Here is a 5,774-nt window from a genome sequence, read left to right as displayed (position 1 = left end):
AAAATCTCTGCATATAATGTTAGTCATTTTTATGTCATTATGAAGCATTTTAACCCAAAGGAACCTTTCTCTCTTCTCTAGTTTTTAGGATGATCACTAATGGATATTGCTGCTATGTTGCACGGTCGCTAGCGAAAATTCAAAAATCCAACCATCCTTATTGATGAAGTTCAGGGAAAACACGGGGAATGCGGGAGATTGCAATTCAAGACGATCAGTAAAACGAGAACAAGGTGAAAGCAGGAGCCAACGTTTCGAGAAGTGGACTTGTCTTCTTCAAGGCGATGTATGCTTTCCTCACCACAATATATATCAGTGGGGTTCTAAAGGGGAGAGGGTGTAAGGCGGGTGGGTGCGGCAACAAGGGAAGGTGTGTTAGCGTGTCGAATTGAGAATAAAGGAATGCTGATCATAAGGCCAAGCCCAGGGCCGCCCGCCCCCCTCCCGTCTGTCAACCACGTGTCGACGCACGCGTGTTAGCCGGCCTGTCAACGGTGTCTGAAACGCCGGCTGAAAAAAAGGAGGAAAGGAAAGGAATACGCCAAGAAACCAAACTAAATGTTGTTTCTTATAGCTTGAAATTTAGCATATCGAACAGATTCTAAAACTCCCTTTGAAACGTTTATGCCTATTGGTTGCAAATGTTGGATTATTGTCGCAGTTGATCACCTTACACGCTATGCCGAAACCGCTGCTCTAACTGCAGCGACCGCCAGTGACGTTGCATCCTTTCTGCTCCATCGTTTCATTCTTCGTCATGGCCCACCTTGGGAGTTGCTCAGCGATAGAGGCCGTGTGTTTCTGTCGCAGGTGGTTGAAGCTCTGCTTGCTCAATGCTGCATAGTTCACCGGAAGACCACGGCGTACTATATTCAAGTCAACGGACTTACAGAGCGTTTCAATCGCACCCTTGGTGATATGCTCGCCATGTAAATTTCCTCGGAGCATACAAACTGGGACATGATCCTCCCATTTGTAACGTACGCATATAATACGGCTACACAAAGTACTACAGGATTTTCTCCATACTTTCTTCTCTACGGTTGCGATCCTTCCCAGACCATCGATACGGTTTTCCCTTATACACCAGACACGTCAGGGTGTCCTCTCGTTTCAGCCGTCGCTCGATACGCCGAGGAATGCCGTGAATTAGCCCGAAAGTTGACCTCCACTGACCAACAACGACAAAAAGCCAATCGTGATGGCGACGCTACGAATCCGAACTTCGCTCCCGGTACACTTGTATTGTTGTCCGTGCCTCCTGCCATGCCTGGACTTTCGACAAAACTTCTCTCGCATTATGATGGACCGTACCGCATCGTCGAACGCACGTCTCCGGTCAACTGTGTCATAGAGCCGCTTGCACCGACATCTGACAAGTGCCGCGGTAAACAAGATGTTGTTCACGTTCAACGCCTGAAAGAATTCTATGACCCGCTCGTCTCCACGTCGTAAGTCGCCAGGATGGCTTCGATTTTGCACCGGGGGTTATTGTGATCAAGAAGAAGAGCACAAGGACAAGGCCAGCCAGATCGTCTGTTCCATGCCTGTAGTGCCACCAGTGGGCCAGCCGAATCGCCAGTGCTTAGCACGAGCGTGAGCCGTTCGGGCAACCAGCTGTTCCTGCTCTGCGTCACCAGCCTTCTCGATTACAAACAGACGGTGCCATCTGAACTACGCCTCAAATTTGCAATTTAGCACAAGAAATGGAGAGGAATCGATGATGATGTGGTATGACGGCAAATATAAGGTTGGGCAGGAAAAAGGAAAACCCCCAAAAATATATATATATTGGCTGGCATTATACATAAAGTAAAACTGCAAACAAGAGCTATAAAGTGTACCAATCGCAATGACAACAGTAAAAAGAAAAGAAACTACAACGAAACATAGACTGCCAAATATGCGGATTCTAGGCGCCGGAACAGTTGGCAGTGTTTCAAAGACGCGCAACAGTAGGACATGATAATAACTCAGAAACTAATCGCGTGCACAATGCAAACATTTATCAATATATAAAGTGCAGTGGGCCACAAAGTGGGATACTGAAAAAACAACAACAACAGAAAAACACGTGCAGTGGTACAAAAAAATAACGAATGTCTTTGGTCATAAAGCTGTAAAACTAAGAAATAAGTAAATACATGGGCAGGATACAGGACAGGGCACAGGAAACAAAACAAAATTGGGAAAACTAGTGGTAAGTTTTTATTGCGAAAAGAAAGAATGCAGAAGTCGACGGAAACTATCGTGGTTTGGTTCGGATGCGATGTTGTCTGGAAGACCATTCCACAAATGTATGGCGCGAGGAAGAGCAGATGAGTTGACCCATATAATCGCGTGAAACTTAAGTGAATATGCAACGGACGTAATCTAATGGAAGGAGCATTGAGGTGAAGTGGGAATGGTCTGTTGCTGTATGCGTATTTGTGAAAAAGGCATGAAAGGGCAATGTCGCGACGAGCACTGAGGGGTTCGAGGGGAAGATTAAGCTTAATTTGCGTTATGCTGTTATGGCTGTCATAATTGCGTGAAATGAAACGGGCGGCCCTATTCTGAACCGCTTCAAGCATGTTAAATAATTGTGGTAGGGGGACCAGATACATACGGCGAATTCAAGCTGTGGGCGAATGAAGGTCTGATAAGCTAGTTTACGAACGTGAGTGGGACAGCTATGTAAATGTCGACGTAAATATCCTAAAGATTTTGAAGCTTTCGCGCATATGGTGGTGGTATGGTGAGACCAGGAGAGGCTGGGGAGGAAATCAATACCAAGGTACTTATAAGATGATGCCTGCGATAGTTGGTAATTGTTAATGGTGCAGCAATAGTTGAAAATGTTTTGCTTGTGTGTCAAAGAGATTATTTTGCATTTTTCTGTATTCAGCAACATGAGCCATTTTTTACACCAGTTGTTCATGCGCTAAAGGTTGTTTTTCAGCGTTAAGTGGTCCTCGGCACTGCTTATTGGACGATATATGATGCAACCATCAGCGAAGATTCGCATGCAGCAAGAAATGTTTTCTGGCAAGTCGTTTACATGAGAAAGGGATGATTGGAAATTTTAATTACCGTGAACTGCTGGCGAAGTGAAAGGAGGTTACGGAGCCAAGATAAGGTTAGCGAGTCTAATCGAAGGGCAGACAATTTAGAAATCAGATGGCAATGGGCGACACGATCAAAGGCTTTTGAGAAATCAAGAAATATGCAGTCAGTCTGGAGGTTATTGTTCATGTTGCAATGTAGTTCCGCACTTAATTCTAGTAGCTGGGTTTCAGAAGAAAAACTTTGCCTGAATCCTTGTTGGTTGTTAAAAAAAGAAATTCTTAGATAATAAATGTCGGTGAAAAGAACGATGCTATCGTGACAATTTCTGAATGGATACTAGGGTAGAAAAGGAGCAGCAACACACGCACCCCGGAAGCCTTCCAAGATGAAAGGAAGAAATTTGGTACACCCCATCAAGTGGGGCTTTAAGCTTATACCACACTTTCCTAGAAAAGCAATATTCGAACGCTACCGGTGCTGCTGAAGTAAGCAGAACAACGTCAGGTTGAAGATTGTTTGCTCGACATGCAATGTTCACCTTTGCGCCCCACCATTCTGTGAGAAATTCCACCAGTCTGCCAAAAGCCTATCGGGAAATATATTCCCACCCTAATAGTCTTTATTTTGCGTCATTTTAGAAAGCTTTTGGCATTGAATTATGCTCTTTTGACAATAAACACTGTTTTCAAGAAAGCTTGCATTGGTACTTACATTAGAGGCCTTATGGGCGTTTAAGGGTCAAGTGTCATTATGTGCAAATACGTGGTAGGTTCGTTGCATCTAGATAATGCCTTACCACAAATAGATTGCGCAACGAATCGGCGTCCTAAATCGTTGCAGCAGCCAGAACGTGGCAACGCAAAAAAAGGACATATAAGTGTAACAGCAGCGTACGCGAAACAGGCGCTGCTTATGTTCTTCACACAATTTAGCCGGAACCAAGCTGATTCCTAAAAATATGGAAGACGCTTAAGCTTCACTTTAAGAGTGGAACACGATAGCATTCGACGATCCCTCACTGCTTCTCACGCTTTCCGGCAACTGCAACTTATTTAACCGTAATGTTTCCCATGAAACGCAGGCGGCGAACGCTGGCCACGAAGACGAGCGGGTGAGCTTTCGCATAGAAATGCAGGCTCTTGCGTTGGTCGCGAATGCTTGGAGGCGAGCGCAATCTGGATAGTATTGTTGCATGCAACGGAGCACAGAGCGCCTCCCTATGAGTGCTAGAAACACCACTTTCCCAGTGGTGGTGGTAACAACTTTATTGACACTGAGCAGAGTGTCAATAAAGTTGTTACCACCACCACTGGGAAAGTGGTTTACGTTTGAGTTTCTGGGGAACAGAATTATGTCTTCTGGAATATTCAAATTACAATTTGATGCTATCATGCCTGTAGGTTGCGTTTACCTTGTACCTTACAATCTTTCTCACGCAATCACGCATTGACGAATCCAATTAGTTCAGTAGCGCCTCTGCGACACGCGGAGTGTCTGAGTGGTGTTGGTTAGGAATGGTTTTTCGCCAAACGGCTTCCGACGCAAGAGTGCGACGGCAAATTTTATGCACAACGCACGGGTAGCTTAACGCTTTGGCGTTAAAACCTCTGTATGCGCTGGTGTCTACATTTCTCGTTCACAATGAAGGTGCGCTTTCACACCGAAACGCGAACTGTTGCCTGACCAGAAAAGCAGAAGTGTTATTATCGACAAGTTCTCCATGAAGTACAAAACGTTGATGTCGCTCTGCGATATACATATATATCAGTTAAGAAATTCACAAATGCACAACGGCAACAAGGGACGCTGTAAGGGTTGCTACTGATAACTTCACCAGCTGGCTCTGGCAGTTTGCACTTTTGAGTGTAAACAGGTGAACACAATTTCGTGGATAAGCCCTCATTTAGACAGCGTACCTGTTTCTCACGGTAGCACCAACGCCAAAACACTGGCTCCCGAGCAAGACATATTTTCAGCAGACTGTGTCGAGCAAGCCAAAACTTCTTTTTCAGCTTGGCAACAGCTTATGCAACATTTATTGGAAATTAAGTGATGTGTCAGCGTAAGAATGCGTGTAAATCCACAGACCAGTGTGCAACATCTTACAAAAAAAAAACGAAATGGATGCGTAGGCATTCCCGCCGCTGCAGTGATTTCGATTTTGAGGAGTCCGGTAGAGTGTTCGGTACACGTGTGCTCGCCCTACACGCCGAACTTGTCGCCGTAGGCAAACATGCTGGTCTATTCGCTAACAATTTGCATAAACATTTTTTGTCGTATAAAAGAGAATTGCCTTATGCTGCGAGCTTTTTACTTTGTATGTATTATATATATTTATCATCGGTACAGAGGCCTCCGTCACGTATTGCCATACATTTAGCTTTTGTAACTTTCTTGGCAAAAAAATTCGAGTAAAATAAACCACCTGAATCTCAATCTGAAAACACAAGCAACGCGAGACGACCTGATACGTGCCAAATGCTTCGAGGCCAGCAGTACTTAATTTCATAAAATTATTTCGTGGCTCATGTGCTTCATTGCTGGTATGTTTGCAACGCCCGTGCTCGTAACCGGCGTGAGTGAAGTCAGGCATTATGTTTATCTCAATCCAATGGTGACCTTTTTATGAAGTTTTATGATTAACTGTCAAGTACTGCGGGAAGAAAAATAACATGTGGGCTTCCCTTATCTTGATAATTACAGGCACGTTACCTTTTGTCTACGTC

The sequence above is a fragment of the Dermacentor variabilis genome, chromosome 2 (genome assembly GCF_050947875.1).
Source record: "Dermacentor variabilis isolate Ectoservices chromosome 2, ASM5094787v1, whole genome shotgun sequence".
NCBI classification, from domain to species: domain Eukaryota; kingdom Metazoa; phylum Arthropoda; class Arachnida; order Ixodida; family Ixodidae; genus Dermacentor; species Dermacentor variabilis.
Note: the sequence above shows the minus strand (reverse complement) of the source record.